General features: G+C 44.9%; 1 long non-coding RNA gene across 1 annotated transcript; it reads left to right on the top strand.

The window, feature by feature from the left end:
• Positions 1-13,229: 13,229 nt before the first annotated feature.
• LOC109284778 (uncharacterized) lies at positions 13,230-17,607 on the top strand. The gene is made up of 2 exons (XR_002092357.2): positions 13,230-13,361; positions 15,668-17,607. It is a non-coding gene; the product is annotated as an uncharacterized LOC109284778 (long non-coding RNA).
• Positions 17,608-22,470: the final 4,863 nt, after the last annotated feature.

The following is a 22,470-nucleotide window of genomic DNA, read 5'->3' as shown; positions in this document are numbered from 1 at the left end:
GGTGTTTATGTACGTATGCTGTAGGTGCAGACTGAAACCCTGTCCCTCCCAAGCGCATGCCAGGCAACTGGAGTGGGATACAATGGAATATGCTGAGTAGATTTTCCATTGTCCAGAATAATTCAAGCTGGCATGAAGGAATTCTTTAAGAAAACACAGGCAATCAGCTCTAAGCAAACATGCAAGCCCTCGTAGGTGGCGACTCCACAGAGTTCAGGCCAGCAAAACAAAACCGATCTAGTCAGCTCCTTCGCCGTGACTTATTAAAAATGACATAACTTAAAACACTGCCTGGAAAGGTTGGTAACCAAGACTGATTCTCCATTTCAGCATTATCTGCGAGAAGGATATAAAAACAAAGGTGCTACGCAGCAAAAAAATAGCGTGAGCTTTTGCAGCGCAGTGTCCCTGACGGAAGGATTAAAGCTTAAAACGTGGAAAAGGAGACGTGCGGGAGGAATAATAGCCTGAAATCATGGGCTCAGATTGCCTGCTCTGGGGGACTGGTTTGGCGCGGTTTTAAAAGGATGCAACAGGCAGTGCCAGATCCCTGACTCCTATTGCACCAAGTGCCAACGGACAGCCACCAGGTAAACTATAGGGAGCCGCGGTGCCTTCCAGCTGCTACGCCATGCTTGCTTAATTAATAGATGCTCCTGGCCGATGTGTGCGCATGCTGGCTCCATTGTGCGTGTTACTGGCTGCTAGGAGGTAGAGTCCAGACGTCTGTGGTTCCCGACAGCAGCTCCATGAAGGGAGCCATCCCTGTCCGTCTGGCAAAGTTGTGTGAAAGCTTGGGGATTACTCTTCAAACCTTAGCAAGATTCATGTTTTAAAGTTAGGAACCAGTCCTGCAAGCTTTTACTCTATCCCTAACTGAATTTGGTAGGGGATCTCAGCGTCCTACCTTTGCTTTCAGAAAAGTGTAAATTGTATTCTTCAGCCAACGAGATGGAAAGTCAGGTGTCTCATTTCGTTTCCGGGCGAGGGTGAAGACGAATGTTTTGGTTGAAAGGAAGTACCGTTTTGGCCCGGATGCTGTCTACGCTATTTTTTATGACTTGTTTAGAAAAGAAGATTGCAGCATCAACACGCGGCCGTACACCTGTATCTCCAAGCATGCGGTTGTTGCTCCCAGTTGTGGAGTGAGACGGCAAACCTTGTAAAGCAGAACCAACCAAATGACTCACAATGAACTTAAAGCCAAATTCTCAGCTGCTGTAGATTAGCATGGCTACTTTTGACTCCTATGGTGTTATGCTCATTTCCACCCGAAATAAATTCTGCCCTGAAAGCCCATTTCTGCTTGCCGACTATCCATAATCAAATCAATGTCTTCGAATTTTCTGGACTTTGGCAAATAATTTTTTATTTTTACTTTTAACTATCTGGCTGGATTGTGACTATTTATCATTTCCTTGTGGTCACATATAAAGCCCCTGATATTTCTTGCTGGTCCACGATTGGGTGAATGTCTGAACACCTCTGTCAGGAATACTGTTATTTATTGGTGTGAAATTAAAATTAATGTTTAAAATACTGGCTGGGTTTAGTGTCCTCTTAACAAGAGTGTGAGAGAAACATGAGCACGTCCATAGCAAATTCATACAAAGTTTTGAATGAATGCCTATGGAAAATATTTTGCATTATCCACACCCCAAATAAATGTGATTAAATGTGTCTTAAAATTATGCTTGGTCTTAAAATTAGCTCTCTCAAAATCTCTCTCATACCAATCACAGCTGGTAAGTCTAAAATTAGGCCTCCTATCAGCAATGAGTAGTGTCCCTTTTGAACTCTGTTCTTGTTTGAAAAGACCTGGAAGCAACATATGTATTAAAGAAGGTATCCATATCAAGACAGTGGGCTTTTCTGACTTCGCTTTCCCCTCTCACACAGGTTCAACATGGATGTGTATGGACTGGTTTGCCTTGCAGTAGTGTGTGCAGGGGTTTGTGTACCTGGACTGTCAGGACTGACATCCTCATAAACGTAGCAACGTGGCTTCTTCATCTAACCCTTCGTGAGTGAAAGGACATCTGAGCCTGACACAGAGAATAGGAATTATTACTAGGGAAATACGGAAGTCCTCAAGTAATGACCTATGCATACTATACCAAAACCAGGACCCCTATTTTGTATGGCTTATCATTGACATGGCAGCAAGGTGGTAAAGACATGCCCTCACTCACCCTTCAGTGCTGAAGCAAAGGACAGAGCCGTTTTGAATGTCCAAGTATCTTTCAGGACTGTTGAAAACCTGAGATTTGGTCTTCCCCAAGCGCTTTTAGGAAAGAACAGGGGATTTGTACCAACTTCCTTCACCCCAAAGGCACCAGAACCAGTTTGCAAAGAACTTTGATCCTTCAGAAGAATCAGTGCGATGGCCCCATAGGTGTTAAGTATACAGCAACCCTTTACGGATGGACGCCTGCTCTTGCAATGACAATTGAGAGGAGTAGCTTAGCCCAAGTCACAACCTGCGGCAGATCTTTGGTCTCAGCTGAGTCTTGCAGTCGGTGAACGGAGTAATAGAAGCAAGAGGCTCTCCTGTGAGCGCGCTGCCTCGTTCAGTCTCAAAACCACATAAAGGTCGCCATGCTCTGCAGGTGAAGTGAACTCTTCTGCTATGGATGGCGACACTTCCATTAGGCAGTATAGCATGCACCCCCCTGGGTAACCTGGCCTCCTCTTCCTTTGCCGTTATGGTTACACTTCATCAAAATCGGCAGTAGCAAGGGGATCAAAAATGTTATATGCACCACCTCGCCTCCCTGCCCCAACCCTAGTTCCCCCCAACTCGGTTTCCATGGAGTCACTTAAAACTGGCGTCTGTATATTTTGTTTGGCAAAGGATCTGCTTCTGAGCCCAGAAACTAAGAGAGCAGCTGATTTTAGTAGTTTCAGAGAGCCTCTCGATCTCCTTCGGGGTAGAGCAACCGGCTCAATTCACCTTGCAGCTGTCAAGTGCTTTGAGAACCAAGGGGTGGGAGAGTTGGGGTGACATTTCTCTAGACAAAACCCAGCTAAATCTTATGCCTCCTGAGGACGTACATCATGGGAATGGAGACTAATTCCTGGAGGGACTTCCTCTCCGACTAAACAAGTGTTTCCCAGAGGGCGCAGTGTTCATGATGCGATCTACATTGATATGATTTTAACACATTCTTTGTATCCAGCTAAACCTTCAGCACAAAATGGCTTTAGCATGATATACTCGCTGCCACAATTTGGTGTCCTACTGGATGAAAGGCAAAGGGCCTGAGCACACACTGTACATGTGCCTTTTAGGAAACAGCTGAAAACACTAGAGCTGGTGTGTCCTGTGGGATGCTGACGATTCCCTGGCATTGTTGGTAAGAAGAGGGGATTAGTATTGCACACTCAGCCCAGTTTGGTCAAAGTTTCTTGGTGGGGGTTGTCCTTCCCTTCCATTGCAATCAAAAGCCACTTGCAGTTTTAATCACACTGTCACTCATGCAATCACAGACCCATCTCCCCTTGAAGTATCCTTAGTCAAGGATGCTCCAGCAAGGTTTGGTCGTGTACTTCTTTAGTGTTTGCTTTCCAGCCGTGTACTCTAATTGCAAGCTTTCAGGCACAAACACCTTGCAGGTGTAAGCATTATCCCTGTAATTATCCATAAACCTTAAAGATTTTTTTTTTCAAAAATCGAGTTGGTCTAATAAAAGATATCACCTCTACCATGAGTTCTGATTCCTTTTGCCTCTAGACCAACACGGCTACAACCTGGATACCTATGCCAACAACCTAAGATTAGTATAGCTACTTTTGACTCCTGTGGTTATGCTAAGAGAGATTATGGAGTGACCCTTCCTTGCCTCTTCTTTTTATCCATTCTTATTTCCCTTTCCCCTTCTCCTTTCCCATTCCTTCCTCCCATGGTCCTCCTACAGGTTCATCCCAGGACCCAGCACATGTACCCTTGACTATTGTGGAGCTGCCAAAACAAAATAAAACAAGTCAAGGCCCATCAAGGTTTTCTGGCACCTGGAGTGGGAATTTTTGAACCTCCCATGAACAGTGAACTCAAAGGCAATTTGATGTGCAAAAGGTTGGATAGAGACTCAGTTTTGTTTGTGCTTCTCTTTCTCTTCCACTCCCATTCTTCGGGGCACCTGCTTCCCGAACTCGCCCTCTCCACTGTCAATAGCCAGTGGTCATGGACACGTGTTCAGCATGCTGCAGATGTGACTCCAGGCATATTCTTGCCCTGTTGTCTGGCTTCTCCATTTATGTTGAAACACCCCAGGAAAAGAAAGCTATTTTGAGTTTCTCTCAGTTGTTCTTTATTTTTTTCTATGACCTCTTGACCTGGGACCTGGAAATAAAGTCTGACTTCCCTAAAGCTGAGAAAGTTCTCAGCATCCTCCTTCCTTCCTGCCGACATGAAATGCCGACTGTAAGCCTGATTGTGAAGGAGTAACGCTTTACATCATCCCCGCTTTTGATCCTTTCAAACACAGGAGATGCAAGCCCTCTTCCTCGTTCCCTGCCTGGATGTCAGTTCTTTCCCATGGTCTCAAGTTTTCCAGGACAAATTTATAAACCAATTAACTGCGGTGATTTTTAAAAATGGCTTTGCCAAATGTTAGGGAAGAAAAAGCTAGCCATGCTGAAGTGTAAGATGGGCAGAGGAAGTCTGTATAGGACATGACTTTATAAATGAATCAAGCTGAAGAAAAATTCAGAGCTATAAATCCATGATGCCTAAAGCCCTCCACTTCAACCAAGTGATGTCTCCATGCCAACTTCCCACCGTTACCACGTAGCAAGAGTAACAATATCGAACAGCGCAGAAGTGCACAAGGCTTCTCCCATTCCCACTCTCCTGTGAGCAGTGCTTCATGGTATGTTTTTTTTGTCTGGGAAGCTTTTATTCTTCCTACAGGCACAGTTTTTTCTTTTAAAAAACAATAAATTAAAAGCTTCTTCATTTTATAATAGTTTACCAAAGACAGGCAGCCCTACAGTGAGAAATTCCTTGCGTGTCTTAGGAAATTATATGACCCCCGCATAACCTTACAGCACCATGCAGGTTCTAGTATAATTATCGTTGCGATGTCCCTAGAAAGTAGGCCTCTATTTTCCCTCCTTTACAGGTGGGAAACTGAGGCATAGGGAATAAATTGACTTGGCCACGATCCTATGGGAAATTTGCAGCAGCGAATCCCAGGTCAGGTCACCAAATTATATTCCTCCCCCTTTCTGCCAATCCAGTGCAATATACTTCAGTCTTAGCGCAGGTGCGAAGGTGACAGTTCACTGCTCATCAAAACTTGGCTTTTCCTGAGACACCAAGACGGAGATAAGTCGATCCTGTTACAATATTTGTCTTGAAAAGCTGTGCAGCGGGGCTGCCTTTCACACTGGTGGCTAGGTTTCCCACGGTTATGGCTTTCACTCACTCTCTACTGACGTTGCCTGGAGACATATTGGGCCACCATGTCCATAGGCAACTGTGGGTCAAGGTCTGCCTTTGGTTACTTCCTTGCTAGACTGTTGACTTTGCAGGAGTTGTTCCTTTGCCTTTAATTTAGCACAGGACGGTGGTTTGGCCCATGGAAAGTTTGACTAACGTGTGTTGGCAGTAATCACTTCCTACGCGCTTTCTATAGGCTAAACGGCGTGCACAACCTTGCAAATGTTCGCGTTGAATGAAGGGCCCTTGCTTCTGTTGCTGTCTTGACTGTACTGGTAATTCACTCAAAGTTTGATTCCTGGCAAGGAAAAAGCAAACAAACCAACCCCTGACTCTGCGCTCTCCAACTATGTCGCAAGTCACTTTCTCAATGGATTAAGAACTCTGGACATATCAATAGTAGCAGAAAAAATGTAGAAACATATGGTGTATTAACATGACCTTTCCAAGGTTTATTATTACTCCCTTTTTCTGCCACTATCAATCACTCCATTCACAGATCCTAATAGACTCAGTTAGCCAAAGCAGCGCAGTTACAGCCTGAAAACTTAGAATTTTCCGAAGAAGGTAAATTTGCTGGAAGGACGGTGTCCATCAAGACCAATTCAAGGAAATCCAGAGAACTTTCAGCACAAATTTAACATTTTTCCATCTCTTCATTGTAAGAAATGTCAAAGTTATTGCAGCCTGCTTCTCCCCAAGATAAATCAGAGTAATTCCTGCGGACAGGAGCACACTCTGAACATAGCATTTCCTCCCTAAACAGCACGGCTTATAATAACATTACAAATATTTTGGGAATTTAATACAGATGACCACTACTTTAAAAAATAGTGGGTTGACTGCATGGATGAAGTGATAGAAATTACAACCTGTGGCCTTGGATTTCTTTTTTAAAACTGGATAAAAACCAAGATGAAAATTGGTTCGAAAACTTTTTATTCTGTGTATGTTTGTGGTGCTTAGTTTAATGAACTGAAATCTTGACTGAGGCCTCTAAGCGCCACTGGAAGTATCATCCACATTGAAAGGAAAAGCATTACAGCATTGTAAAGCCAGCGTATATGGGTGGAGATTATACCCAGCAAAGTGACCATAAGTAGAGAAACAAGCTGATTACCCTCTATTAAGATCATTCTGACTTGTCTAGTCTGACCTGCTCAATATAGGCCTCAGTCGCCCATTCCTGCATCAAGTTTCTGTTCAGAGAGCATCTGCTCTGAGTTAGGGGTGCACTCTTGTGTTTTCCAAGCATGGATCACATCTCCTGGGATGTCATGTGGTGACTTACTTGCCCATTTGTGGTCACGCCAACAACATTTCCTGCCCTAAGCATTTCCCCAACATCCCCAAGACAACTGCAACAACTGTTCACGTGACAAAGTAATAACAGGAAAGTCACTAATATCATTTTTAGCTGCTTTATAATGTGCTTTAGCAGCCAGATGAACCCTGGAGACCGGTCAACACTCCACACATCGTCAACCACGTACGCCCCAAAACATCAATGGTTTCCACACCGCAACTGAAGACCTCTGGCCTTTCCAACACAAAGAGCGATGACCAAGAAGAATGAGGGTGACAAATCCTGATGAAAAGATGGGGAATTTGACCAGGACAGGAAACTATGAAAAAACTACAGGGTTTTTAATCATCTGCTGAACACTGCTTGGCAAACGTAAATGTGTACACATTTTGTTCACAACAGCAAGTGTAATAATACCGACGATACACTGCCATTCTGTAGGGTCTTCAGATACCTTAAAAAGACACATTAAGCCTCAGCACAATTGCACCACTGCAAGCCAGCTGCAGGTGATAAAAAGCTGGAAGACTCAGAGCTCTCTGCATCATGTGAGTTGACCTGTTGGTGACAGCTTTGTCTATTTTTAATTAAGTGCAGGGAATTGCTTGAATACATAAGATTACTGTGATCTACTACCAGGACTACAAAAAAAAAAGGAGGGGCTGGGGGATAGGAGTGGAGGTCATTCAAGTTTCTTCCTGTTATACTCTTGTTATGCAGCTTTCGGATGCAGGATATCATGTAAAGGCGGTCTTTATATTGCATTTATTTTTAAGTCACTGATAGCTTTCTAAGTGACCTCGTGGACATGAGTAACTTCAGCCAAGAAGCTGTTTTTTTTCCGGCCGTTGGACGTCAGATTGCTTCCTTTGACACCTCTGAGAGCTAAAAAACTGGAAGCGTTCTTTCTCAAGGTGACTTTATTATTATTGTTTTTCTCCCTACAGTGTTACTGTTGGGTTTCTGTTAGGCCTGGTGTCATGTCATTGTCTATTTAGAGGCCAGCTTTTCAGCCTCATTCATAACAAGACACCACGAGATATATTTCTGGGACATAGTAAAGGCTGAGAATCTCGTGGAAAATGTTAAAAATAGTCCTAAGGGACCATCAAAAATGTGGAGACGTTTGAGTCAGATAAGACTTCTCAGAGGACAGGTGCTTGTGGTTACAGGGAACGCCTGGGAAGTCCAGAGAGCAGCTGAGTATGTAGATACAGATGCCCACATCTGGAAACGTTAGTCAGGTTTTATGAGTTCTATTCTTGGCTTAGCCAAATTGCTGGCCTTTGCCGTGCCTCAGTTTCCCCAGCTGCAAGATGAGTTTGTTATTTGTCTCACATGGGTTTTCATTAGGCTTAGTTACAACATCTAGAAGGAGCTTCGTCTTCCAGCAAAGGACTTCATCTTGCCCCTGCTATCAGAACTGCTCTGCGCTGGGAATCTGACTGGAAGTTGTGCAAAAATCAGCACTCCTGTGTGATTTTTCAGGCTCTGGTTAGACTGGGAACTCTGCAGTAATAAGATAAACGTGCATTTCAGTACTTATGGTTTCAGCTAAAACCACAAGGAAACGATAGACCACTTGTTTTTAAATATTTTGCTTTAATGGGTTTGGCTTCAGGTTTAGGTGAAAGCCCAGACTGATTCTTATTCTATCTGAATCTCTTTAGCAGGCCCTATGGACCGGCTCCAAAACCATGGAAAGAGTCTGATTGCCTTCTCTGGGCCCTGGAGAAGGTCTTGTGTAAGTAGCTTGGATGACTCAGATTCACGTGCTCTGAATTTTACTGTCAAACTTGGGGTGCTGCTTCTCACCCAGGATGCTGGCAGGGAATTATGTGGTGCAGGAGTATGATTCATCTTTATCTCTGGGAGATGCAAGTATCTTCTAAGGCTAGGTTTAACACGTCCCCAAAGTTGTGGGGTGGGCGAAGGGGAAGGATGGGTATCGGAAGCTCCTTTGCTCTACATTGTGTTCCCTTTTCCCCTATTCATCACAGAACAATTAAAAAGACACCAATTGCAATAATCTCAAGGAGGTAAAGCCTTCCCTTAAGGCCTCTCTAAGAGGGCCCTAGACCCAATGTTGAGATCCTTGGATTTTAAAATATCAGAAGGAAGTGATGGACTCGGAGGAAATTCTTGCGACAGCCTAAGAGGAAATGAAAGATGTGAAAATACACGGTGGATTTTCCGCCCCCAAGTCATGCACTCTGTTTTTATTATCATAAACCCAGACCCAGAGGATGTTGGGTTATTTATTTATTTGTTTAAATGAGGCTCCTGTCCTTGTTCACCGGTCTCACGTTGGCAGATGGCTCCGTTTGGCTCATGTTGCACTTCACGTCTATTCCTCTTTGGAAGAGGCTGCCAAAAAGGGCACTTTTTTATCTCAAAGGTTTCTCTCTCTTTAAGCTGGGAGAGGTTGAAGGCACGTGGGAAAGTGCTGCATCCTTCAAGCAGGGCGATGCTGTGTGCGTGCAGGCTGACCACCACTCACCTAGCAAGGGGGAAGTGACTGGAACGGAGACATGCTTGGATGTCTGCAGCACAGACTCAACGAGGGCCTGCCGCTCCATGCAACCGTTGTTTTATCCCAGTCATCCAGCATGTGCAGCCTAAATTCTTCTCATCTCCTTCTGCACCTCCAGTCCTAACTGGCTTTGCCTTTCTCTTTGCCCCAGCCCAGTACCTCTTGATACATGGATCCCCTTTAGGTCTACACTTGCCACGCAGAGTCCAGGCTTTGTTTTTGGATACAGCCAGCAAGAACCAGCCATAAAATCAGCTAACCTACTCTAGGCATTGAGCGCACAACACCACAAGGTATCTGGAGTAAAAAGAAAGTACGGTCACACTCTGCAGGGAACGATGGAGGGAACAGCTGAAACACTTTGAGTTTCTTCCAATTCCTCCTTCTTTCCAAAGAGCCTCTTTCCTGTATCTGTGAGCAATCAATTAGGAGAGACAATCATATGGAGGGCAGCCAGGTTGCTGGTGCTGATACAGGCAGTATGTGTAACAGTTCGTGGTTAACACCAGCAGTTGAGGACAACTATGAGACTAGTATAGAAATTGGGAGTCAATGACTTGCCGGGTGTAAGTGAAGCACGTGATAGATATTTTTAGTCAGAGAGCACAAAAAGGAGCTGTAGAAGAAATGTAACTACTCTCAGCCTGAAGAGCCAGTCTTCTCTTTGGGGGAAATAGCAGAGTTCTTGATAAGAAGATTGAATTTTCTTTGCCATCTTGGACCAAAAAAATAAAAAACACCTTAGAAAGAGATGATCTGCCTGGTAAAATCCAATTGCTAAGTTAGCAATTTAGCATTGTCCAATCAAGTCACCCAGTCATGACTGTACTTTCCTGACTGATGGAGGACAGCATGGGATGAAACCACCAGTCGGAAAAAACATCTAATTTCGGACCGAACAATAAAGCTTCCTGGTTTTGACCTGCTGCGAAAAACAGGGAAGGCTCAAAATCGGATCTGAACCGGGCACAGCTGCTGCGGTCAGTCGATGCACAAGCGGTGTGGTAGGAGCTCTGCAAAATGTGACCCTGGCAATCCTGATCCAACTATGGACCGCATAATAACACTCTGCCCTCTATACAAATTTGATGGTCACACTGCAAAGATACATTGCCTTTCCTCAAGAGCGTTACCCTGGTTAACGAACCTTAAAGTGGAATTATAATTGTTGCTCCGAGTTAGCCAGATAAAAGACAACGACTGATGCCTATGGAGGGGGGACAACTCTCTGGCACTGGGGATGCACTGGAGAATTTAAAAATGCTACTAAGAAAGGCACAGGGAGCTCTTAAGTTTTAGTTAAGCAACAATTTGGGTTGTGCATGGTGGGACAGGCAATGCACACCCAACATAAGGAAGAAAGAACTGCCTTGCTTTGCATGAGGTCGCACATGCCAGCTAAGGGTGCACAGGATGGAAAGAAAGGATAGCCACGGCACCACTGATTCAGGGCCCGTCTCCTCTCCGGTGCGTGTGGTCCCTTCCTCCTCGGCCATTTGCAGCAGGCCCCGAGGGGCTTAGCTGACCTTTGGTGGAAAAGCAGGCAGCACAGGCTCCGTGCAGAGGAGCGCCTTGGGCTGGCCCACGCAGACGGGGATTTTATGGTGTTTAATGAGGCATCAAACCCTGAATGAGGAGAAACCTCTGTAAGTTAGACGAGAAGAGGCGGTCATGTGCAAAATGCCTAACCTCGGTTTCGAACTCTGAACTCCTCCTCCCCAAGAGGCACAGAGGGCTTATTTATGACTCTGAAAGTTTAGGCAACCCAAGAGATGTGTTGTCAAGGGCTCCCTGCACAACCCACGTTTACTCTCCGAAGAGCGGCACGTTGGCCACGGCACTACATCCCTGCCGATGTGACCGGGGTCACACAACCTATCGCCCTTACCAGACACCCGTGACTCTTATTACGAATGGAAATCATGACCCAGGTGGGAGATAACCTTTGACAGGCACGCTCCATTCCCGTCTGCTATCTCGTGGCTCGGCTTTCACACAGGGGCAGCAGGAAGCTGCCTCACGCTCTCTGCGTGGTGCGGGCGAGTGTGGGAGAAGCACCTGGTAGGAGAAGCACTTTGCTGAAGGAAGAAAACAGGATCTCGCATATAAACAACATCCTCGCTGGCTCAGCCACCGACTTGCTCTTTCCAGAGTTGTTTTTGAGCCATTGTTGCGAGCCCCACCTCTTCCCCTGCTCCCCCCGCACCCACGAGCTGCGCTGCGCTGCAGGAGGAGAAGAGGTTTCTGAGCCCTCGACAACGGCCGGTCTGACGCTTTCTCCCCGCGTGCGGAGGGGAAGCGGCTGTCTCTAACGGACAATGAAAAGTCATCCTTCAAGCCTGGGGATGTCTCAGGGAGAAATCAAAAGACCAACGCAAGTGCCACTCTCTGAGCTCTTTCAGATGAGACGCATCAGAGAAGCGTTTTAGTGTGGCTTTGACACACCTGATCCTCAATCCTACTTCTCTTGGAGGGGCGCTGTTGAATCCTCATAGAGATAGTCTTGCCTGCCCTTACTTTGAAAACCATTTTCTATTGTAGAGTTTTTACATTTGGGCATTTTTGAATGATCTCCCTTTTCCTTTCCTTCCACCTGCAAAGCAAAGATAGAGGTGCACCTGCCAACTTGGGCAGTGAATGGTTTCAAAGCCCGGGCAGCTGTGCATGCCTCAAAAGTCCCGTAAGAGCCCTTGGAGGCTGTACGATCCGCGCTGGGCGTGAGCGGCTTTCCCCTGCCTTGCAACTGCTCGTGGCCGGCTCCCAATATGTCGTTGTCGGAGGTGAAGTCAGCTGCTGTTATTAATGTCCGAGCGCTGTGAAAAAAGGTTTGTTCCCAGCGTGTTTACATGAGAACAAAGTGCTCCCTCAACCTCCTGAACTTGCACATTGGCTTGGGCTGAATCCCACCAGCCCCGTGTCTGTGCAGAGCGTGGTCAAAACAACTCTGCTCCCGCTTGTCAGAGGAGATGGATGAGGGCTGATACCATCTGGTAATGTCAGATGATATCCCAGCCCTCGTTCGCAGTTTTTCTTAGGCTGGGACTTCCTAATAGCACAGTTATTGCTCCTAGTGCCACGTAGTGAGGCTCCTAGCCCTCTGACCGGCTCCCTTGAGCCCCCTACCTGCCAGGCCTCAAAGCCCTTCACCCCAAAGAGTCCTTCTCTAGGGTTAGTAATGTGTGCATCCGAACCAAATGCATCTCTTGCCGCTTCTGGGCTCTTCCATCTCTCCCACTCCCTTCCCAAATGACTTCAAGCTGAAGGCAACCCCCCACCTCTTTCACACCCTCGTGGGTTTTGCCGTGTTCATTCGCTGTCCCTCCTCCTCCTCCTCCACTCCACCCGAAGGGCCCGACACCGAAACAAATCCTGCCTCCTGCCCTTTTCTTTTCGTTTGCCTATGCCCAAGTTCCTCTCTGACTTTCCCATTCACCCTCTCCTTCAATTAGGCATTCTTATTCTCAGACAAAGAGCACATCTCCTCTTTTTAACTGTCCTGGGTTCTCCCTGTTAAATTCCCATCACCTCCAGCTGTCACCAATAAGCCACTAGGCTCTCCAGCCGCTCACAAAAATGGACTTCTTCATGCTGCACCTCCCAGATCCACCCCAGCAGCAGACACCTCTTCTGAGCCCAGACCTGTTACCCCCTTAAAAGGGCCCAGTCACTCCCCCCAGAGCAGTCCTTTGTAACCCCTGCCCAAATGCAATGATATGGAAGGGCTTTCCACAACAAGACTGAGGCACAAACCCAACAAAGAGTTAAATCACAGAGTATTTTTACTTGTTACCGGAAATCTGCAGCTAAAGGCAGCTTCCAGAGAGGAAACATTAAGTTTATTGTGGGAGAAAAGGTAAGCGAAGTGTTAAAGTGATTAGCATGAACGGAGGCTTCCAGTCCATCCTGTTGCAAACTTCCTGTTTAACCTACAAACTAGAAAACAACCATGGACGGAGAACACGGCAAAATCTCACCCTTAACAGCTATAGTGCAAATGTTTTTGACCCCGATTGCCTTAGACCTACTTTTTTCTCTGGCCTAGGAGTGGAGTACAGCTAAAGCGTGTGCAATTTGCTTTGGTACGTGCTCCTTCCATGCTGCTAGCTTGGATTTTTTTTTAATGTTTGAGTTGGTTGTACTTTTATTCCTGAATATCCTGGGCTGGGCTTGAGTGAGAGGAGCAATATAGGCTAAAAGGCAGCTGAGAGCAGCAGGTAGCAGGCAGCAGGGAGAAAATTCACGGAGGTTTTGCCATTGCTGCTCATATCTGTTGTGTGTGAGGGAGGCAGAGACGCATGCAGCCATAGCGTGGGTTGTAATTTGGCTTCCCCTGGGACTACCCAACCTTTATCACAATTTCCCTAGTATAGCCTATCTAGTGGGTGTGGGGGATCAAGACTCAGTGGTTACGCCACACCTGCTGCATGCATAGTAGAAAGGAGTGGGGTTGCAGCAATTTTAGCTGGCGTGGAGTATAGTCTAGGGGATAAAGCCTGAGACGAGATGTCAGAGTCTATTCTTGCCTCCGCCACTGACTCATTCTGCAACCTTGAGCACACGCTTCAAGTCTTTCTTCTTCTATTTCCTTGCCTGTGACATGGGTAAGTGCTATTAGCCCCACGTGATGGGAGAATGAATGGATGTTCCTGTTAGTGATTGATGAAAAGCACTACAAATGGAGACACTATTGAAGAATGTATTTGTTCATTGGAAAATATCGTGTTGGAGTCGAATCTCTCGAAACAAAAGACCTGCTTTACAAAGTTAAGCAGAGTAGCTTGTATCATACGACATCCGTTACTAATGGCTATAGAGAGAAAGTGAAAGATATTGTTGCCTTTCCTGCTAACTGAAGGCCAGTGTCTGGAGTCTTACACATTTTCTCCATCGGGACGAGGAAGCCAGCAATGTGCTGCTTGGATGTTATTGCAGCCAGAACTTGCCTTGTTTTGTTTGCTCACGTGCACGAGTCCTGGAGCAGAGGTGTTCACAAACGGCGTGCAGGCAACTCCTCCTTTCAGGCTTCTCAGCTCGGCACCAGCGTTCAGCTCCTGGGACACAACTCTGTTATGCAACGCCCCGGGTTCAGGAGAGTTTGCTGTCTGTCCAAGTCATTCTTTCTGCAAAGCTAACATCACACAGTGCATCTGTCATGTACTTACTATTTTTACTCCTTCCCTCTCTAAAGGTCCTTTTGAAACTTAGCTAAGTTGACAGACCAGATTGCAATGAGATTCAAAGGTATAGCAAGCTCCAACGGTGGAGAGTTTGTTCTTAACTGATAACCTATTGTCCCATCATGAGATCCTGAAATAAGAAGTCTCTTAGATTGTGTTGTTACCTGTTACTGAGGCTGTTGGGACAATGGACTTTACAGCTTGTGACTCTGGGGGTTTCTCAGGTCCCAGCCCTCTTGAGCTGAGCAGATCCCTGGGACCCCAGGGCTGGTGTAGTGGGGCTTCATTCCCTCCCCTTCCCTCTGCTGCCCAACCAGGCTGAGAGGTACAGGCAGGACACCGGCTGGGGAACAGAGGTTTGCTGCCTTAGCTCTGTGACAGCCTGGGGACGGGGCTGGCCTGGCTCAGCCAGAGCGGAGGAGCACTGGAGAGGGTTAGCCCACCTGCCCATCCTGTGATGGGGTGCTTAGTGTGGGGCTGCAAAGCATCCTGGGATGCTGGAGGACTGCGCCATAACCCGAGTCAGGAGGGGATCTGGAACAGAAGTTCGATAGACCAGCCTAACCTAAACCGATTCAATCTGATACTGCATCCATCCAGCTTCCGTCATTTTGAAACCAGTCTACGTGCGCTGGACTTCTGCCTTGTTACAGGTTTAGACTACTTTCCAATCACTTATATATATAATTTTTGTACCTAGTGTAGAAGTTGAGCATATTGAGATTTTATTTTTTTAAACCCACTGCTTCAAAATCCCAGCTTCAGGCAGTTTATGACTCTTTTTTTAGATGCCATTTTAAGAGAGACAAATTGCATGGAACAGAAGGGTCCACTGAAGGCCATATTCACACTGTTTTTTACTTCAATGAGAGCACGCTTAGGCTAAGGTTGGTCAGTAGTAAAAATCCCACCCCACATTGCCTATAGCACTCTTGAGAGGCTCATGGATTTGCCTTGGCATCCCACGTCAAAATACTGCCTTCTGCAGTGATGCTAGTTGAGTCCCTTTCTCCATCACCTTGGTGTATAAAGTCCAAGCAGCCCAGAGTTTTGAGGAGCCTCTGGTCCTTTTAAAGAGGATCAAAGAGTTGTTTAAAGTCCCCTCCCAGCAGATACCCTTTTAAAGATGTTCAGGATGCCATATGCCTTCAATATATTATTAGGCTTGAATCTCATTATTTTCTTTCCTTCTCTTTTTTCCTTTCTAGGGATGCCGTTGAAAGCTTTGTGGCGTGGCCAGAATGACACGGTTTCCCACGAGCGATTTTTAGTTTTCCGTGAAGAGTTGGCAAGGCTGGGGTATATGCCACTGGATGCAATTTCTGCTCCCCATTCACAGCTCTCTGGCATTCCTTTCCAGCATGAAGCCATCGCAATGCTCAGCTCTCAAAGCAAAAATCGATGCAGCCATTAGCTATGCTAAATTGAAATCTTATGAACTACGGTGTGGTTACATAAAATGCCAATTAGTATGTGGTTTACATTGTTGCACATAAATGTTTTTCATTATATTGTACTGTCAGCAAATGCTGGTGTGAAACCAGTTTCCATTCCTCATATGGCCACCATGAGGAGTTTCAGAAAACACACCAGCACGGCTGAAGTATTCCTTCAGATTTGTTGTTCGCCCGTCCCCCGGCAACTTCGACTTCTCCACCCAAAGCAACAGGAATGGAAATTTTCATCATGGATGGGCACGGCATAAAATGCGGCATTTGTTTGTTCAGCCTCTGTTGCGACATACGCTCCACGCTCTCCTGCACGCATCAAAGCCTGAACAAGTGCAGAAAGCAGCAGCTCCCGCTTGCTGCTACTGCTGTTTGTTGTGGTTATGAAATCCTATTTTAGATAACGTTGCTTCGTCAATAAAGTGTTGAGTCATAGGATCTGAGAAATATTGTACACATAACCACTGGGGACCTGTATCTATTAAGCTGTCTAGGATGCTTCCTATTAAATAATAACAAAATGCCGTAATAATAACTTGGCAGCCTTTTGCCTCTGTCGGTCAGATATGTGCTTGCCTGCTTTCCCAAACTCCTTGTAAGCATCCTAGCAAGATGTAGAATAGGAAGGAAGGCCATCTCACTCCTGACTTTTGCCTGGACAAGTTCTTAGTCAGTAACTGTCTTAGGGATTTATCGCCCCTTCTACGCTTCTCTTTGAATCACCGCAAGCGGCAGTGAAGTATGTTGTTACACGGTGCATTTCCTGATAACGCCGGGACAGCGTGTGAATTCGACAGTCTGGGATCTTGGCAGGTTTCACATGAGGAGCTGGCTGGGCGGGACAGCATCTCTAACAGCAGGAGCCACCTCTCAGGAAATGCTGCAGAAAGAGCTGCTAATTTGGATAGCTGGGACATTTTCCCTGTGAATGAATTGCCCAGACAAACACGAAGAGTTGGGTGGGACCCTGTTCTGTTGAAAGGTCCATCTATTGGATAAGACCTTAAACAAGGGCTAGAGATACCCGTGCATCAGGAAAGACTCACCAAAACTATTGAAAAGACCCGAGGTATTAGCCCCAGAAGCTCAGCAAGACTCCAGCTTTACATCTTGCCTGTAGACAATTGGCGAGTAAACTGGACAAGACACTTGAATTGCAAAGTTTGATAGATAAAAAACAATTAATACGTGAAATCTGTCGTTGTTCCTTGAATGGCAGTTTTGTCATCCCCAGTCCAAAGTCTTTGCAAACGATTCGTTGAGGTTTATTCTCTGCCATTGCTATTGATACATGCATTGTAAAATTCTACCACTACTTGCTGTTCCTCCCAACTCCGTAGCCTCAGATTGGGTTTTTTGGGTGTGTGTCTGGGAAAATTTGGGCCCTAAATATTTGTTAAGAAGGTGTGGACCACCAAACTACTCTCCCATTTTATCAGAGACTTCTGGGTTAGGTAGCACCAGCCAGGATGTGTTTCCCAGCTGTGAAGTTCTGCAGAGGACATTTCCAAGGAGACCACATTTGTGTTTGCTCAATACAAGACCATGGAGATGAAACAGAGGAAAGAACAAATATAGAGTAGTGATTCCAGCATGTGGGTTTTGTGATGCAAAAATATCATCCAGAGGGCTTTTTATTTTGCATGAATTCAGTTTTGTGTCCAAATGAGATTATATTATTATAATTATACTTAACCTCATTGTAGTTGGGGTATTTTTTTATCTCATCATGGGAGCCCTATGAACATTCACCATGTCCAAGTCAGCCTCCTTATTTTCTTTTAATTGCATCCTCATACTCATTCCTGTACTCTTTTTTTCTTAATTTGTTTTGCTGCTCCTCCAAGGTCTCTCTCTCTCAAGCAGAAGAATTGATTTTTCCTTCTTTTTTTTCCTGAGCAGAAAAAGGGGTTTTGCTCCTGTAACCCTTCCCACCCAGAAAGCAGTTTTGTTTCTGACTGCAAAGGGCTTAGGATTGCATCTTGTGTTTCTAACTAATGGTCATTTTTCCTTGCTGATCCAAACCATGCAAATCTATCACTTAACCTTGAACAGGCTCCTTGTTCATAAAAGAAATTGGGAATTATTAATTGATGAAACCACTGCTACTGGATATTAGCATTAGGAGACTTCATAATAAGAGGATGCATTTCTGAGCAAGATGTTTATCTTAGCATAAAATAGTTTATGCTAACTCGTGTTAAGGTGACATTTGATATGTTTATGAATGGGATTACAGGACACTGGTACATGAGCCAATGCCACAGGAAGTCTTTAGTCTTATGCCCCTAAACTACGTAAAAAAATCTGTATTTCTGCTTCAGTAAGTGCATCAGCTAAAAGTAAATGGAGACTAAGTAACTTTTTGCATTTCAATCACAAAGTCAGCTTCTCTCTTTTATTCAGCTAACATTATGGAATCAAAACTCATGGTAGAGGTGATATCTTTCATTAGATCTACTAGATTTTTGCAAATAAATAAATAAATAAATAAATTGCAAGCTTTCGGGCACAAATACCCATCAACAGGGATTGGAGAAAAGATTGTAAAAGTTCTCCTGGGTAGAAATGAGAGTTCATATTTCATAGGAGAGTTGAAGGTGTGGTAAAACCTCCTGTTTGGAACAGTTCATTACACACACACTCACACTCCTTTTATATTTTATATTTATATGAACTGTTCCAAACAGGAGATTTTACCACACCTACAGCTCTCCTATGAAATACGAACTTTCTTTTCTACCCAGGAGAACTTTTACAATCTTTTCTCCTATGCCTGAAGAAGGGTGCCTGTGCCCAAAACCTTGCAAATAAAGAAATATTTTTGCAACCATCTACTTGGTCTAATAAAAGATATCACCTCTACCATGAGTTTTGATTCTTTTTGCCTCTAGACCAATACGTTAGACCAACTGTTAGGATACCTAAGCTAAGATTATTGCACTTATCACCTCAAATCTCTAAGCTTCAAATGGCTGAGGTCTTTGCCAACTGGATTGTATTGTCTCTTGCAAATCAAGAAAAGTGCTTCTTTAATATATCTGGAACCAGTGAGGCCTTACCTGGAGTATTGTGTCCTATTTTGGGCCTCATATTTCAAGAATGATGTGGGCAGGTTGGAAAGAGTCTGGTGGAGAGCAACAAACATGGTTAGAGGCATGATAAGTGGCATGATTTATGAGGAGAGGCTGAAAACTAGGATTTCGCCTGGAGTAGAGATGGCTGAAGGGGGATTTGAGAACAGTCTTCCAATACCTGAATGGTGATTATAAAGAGGATGGCGTCACCTTTTCTCTGTGACTGTAGGGACACAACTAGGAGCAATGGCCTCAAGCTACCACTAAAATTACCACTAGGAAATTTAAATGAGAGATTAGGAAGAACTTTTTGACTATGAGGGTGGTCAAGCATTGGCATAAGCTACCTAATCATGTTGTGGGCTCTCTATCTCTGGACATTTTCAAAAGCAGGTTGGATAGACAGTTGTCTGCGATGGTTTGGTCAGGGATGGTCCCATCATGAGCAGGGGGCTGGACTAGATGTGACCTCATAAATTCCCTTCCAACTCTACTTTCCTACGATGCAATCCTATGAACCATACCACCACTAGACGGGCACTCCATGTCCTTCGGACACTAGCATATCAAATGAAGAGCATTTCAGGCAAGCCAAGTGGCCCACACACTCCAGCAAACAGCACCAGACTAAGCAGGCCCTTTTTTTTGCTTGTTTTTTGCCTTTAGCTCATCACTGCGGGAGCATTTCCTGAGCACAAAGCATCCTGTTTTTCCTTCACAGTGAAAACAATTCAGTAAATCTGTAATAATGCTGAGAAACTTGATGCCGGTAGAGATGGAGATTAATAACCTAAAAGAGTGTTGAGGGCCCAGTTAGGACAACAATGCATCTCCCCATCCCAATGAGATAAAAGGCCTCGTGGGTATGTCTATGCAGCATAACGTGGTGTTAAGCACAGATAGTCAAGCTCCAGTATCTTCGCATGGCACTGCACTGTGTAGTGTAGGTATGCCCTAAAAGAGACCCGTCACACTCCCAAACACATGACCTCCAACAGGCTCCTAAATACATCCTAAAGTGAAGATCATCTTAGCAACTCCTTACAAGTTAATCAAACGGTTCAGCCAACGCGTGCCTGCGTTCTTTGAAATACTAATACTGGAATGAATTATGCTCCGGCAAAGTCTCCTGGGATTACATACCAGTATGCAAGCGGGCAGTGAGAAATACGGTGCATGTATCTCTCTTTGCCACCATTTCACTTATGAGGGGAACCATTCATGATTTGTCGCACCACGTTCATGGGTTAAGGACAGTAGAATAATAGAAACAGGCTGAAATTTAATAGTACAAAATACAGGACTGTGCAACATGGGAATTAATGAGACGAATTTGTGTTGCAAACCCAGGGGGTACTAGATAGGAATTAATGACATGAATTTGTGTTGCAAACCTGGGGTGTACTAGCTGATCAGAGGATGATGATAAGACATCCAGGTGATGTACCCAGGAAAAATTCAAATAGGATCCTAGCAATGTTTCAGTAGACATATTTCTTGTAGACACAGGATTGTAGTCATGCCATTGCAGAAGTCCTGGTAAGACCCCCACCTGCAATGCTTCATTACATTTCCAGTGTTTCACGTTCAAAACAGATGATTTCACAGTGAAGAGGTGCAGAGGAGCCCTACAAGGATGATTAGGAAAGAAAGAATCTATTTTAATGAGGAGACTGGAAGAGCCTGGCCATTTGCCTTAGCAAACTGAGAGCTGAGAGGAGACATGATTTTTGTCTTCAAATGCATCAGAGGGAAACATCATGGAGGTAGAGGGGCTGTTTAAACTCAAGGAAAAAAAATGACAACAGCCTCTACTGTAGGGTGACCGTATGGCCTGGTTCTGCCAGGACACTCACGGACTTTGGAGGTCAGTCCTAGCTGGCCATTAAAATTAAAGCAAGAATCCTGGGTGGGGGTGAGAAGGCAGAGTGACATGAGCTGTGAAATAGGAAGCCCTAGAAGACAGCAAAATTGCCCTAAAATAGGTTAGCTTGCTTAGTGGGATGACCATTAAAAAGGAGAGATAATTGTTAACACCTGTGAAGTAAAGAGCAACGGTCATTAACAGTTCATTGACTCCCGTAGCTGCCTGAACAGTGATACCAGAGCTGCACCATGCTACCTCCGCAGCGCCGGCGGGGGAGAGCGGGGCGGCAATGTCCCAGATTTCACATTGTCCCATATGGTCACCATACTCAACTGCAACTGGCCACGAATAAACCGAGGTTGGGAATTAGAGAAAAAAATTTTCTAAGCATCAGAGCAGTGAGGTTTCGAAGGAGGACTAGCCTTCCTAGACTGGCAAACCCCTAATTACATTGAAGGTGGAACTTGATTAGTTTAGCAAAGAGATGATGCAATATGGTTTTCTTAGGAAAGAGATGAAAGATGTGATACAATATGGTTTTCTTCAGTGCCAGGCACTGGACTTGATGGACCAGGAATTCCCTTCCCATAGATTGGACATGATATATCAAACCTCACTTTATATTTAATTAGCTGTCTGCCTCCATTACTCTGATTGGAATGCAGTAATAGTTAAAAAAAGAAAATTAATTCCAGCATAGACCATAGAGGAATAAAATGTGCCTCATTTTTTTTGTTATTAGAATACATATTAAGTGAGGAATATATTGCAAGACCGAGCAAGGCTCATTAGTTACAAACCCACTATGGCGCAGCAGGTATTTTATAATCAAGGATTAATTATATTACACAGGCAACTGCTGCAAGCTGTAGTCCAATGGCTCATTAAAACTGAAAGATAGCAGGGATTATAGCAGCAATATTACTGCCTAGGGGCCCAATTGTAGGAGGCACTGAGCTCTTCAAATGTCAACCAGGCCCCTTTTTTCATATTTCCTTTTCAAATTTCATGCTCATTTTCCAGAAAATGATATGTTTGAATAACTGTCCTGCTGTGACTCGGACAAGATTGCATTACTTCAGTAGCAGCGTACCCCTGGTTCTAAGCCTAAATCTACAATGAATGGCCAGTCATGTGGGATATGGTAATAGCCGATCATTCCCTTTGTTATTGAGGGTTTAGTCTGTAATTACCAATGAATGCAATGTCAGGCACAATACAAATCAGACCCAGAGGCCTTGATTTGGGAGATGGAAACCCCCCCACAAAGTTTAACATATTAGTCAATGTAATAAAACAAAGAAGGAAAAACAAAAAGCCATGCTACAATAAAGAGTGCTTTAATGCCTCTTCTTTCTCCAAAGTGCAGAGGACTTATCTGCAGAGGAGATAAGATAGTGATAAGATAATGTCCTGCAGGGTCGGAGAAATGTTTCTACGTGGGAGCAGCCCGAGAGAGATGGTAACTGGACCAGCAGTTTCACTGCTATATTTCTCACTGCTTTTGTGGAGCCGCATCTATAGCAGACATGCTTCATTAGCAATATGGGAGGTGGCTGGCGAGCAGGCACCGACGAGGAAAACCCATTTTTGCTAAGCAAGGTGTAAGGCCACACTTA

This window comes from Alligator mississippiensis, chromosome 8, assembly GCF_030867095.1.
Source record: "Alligator mississippiensis isolate rAllMis1 chromosome 8, rAllMis1, whole genome shotgun sequence".
In the NCBI taxonomy this organism is placed as follows: domain Eukaryota; kingdom Metazoa; phylum Chordata; order Crocodylia; family Alligatoridae; genus Alligator; species Alligator mississippiensis.
This window is presented reverse-complemented; position numbering and strand designations above follow the sequence as displayed.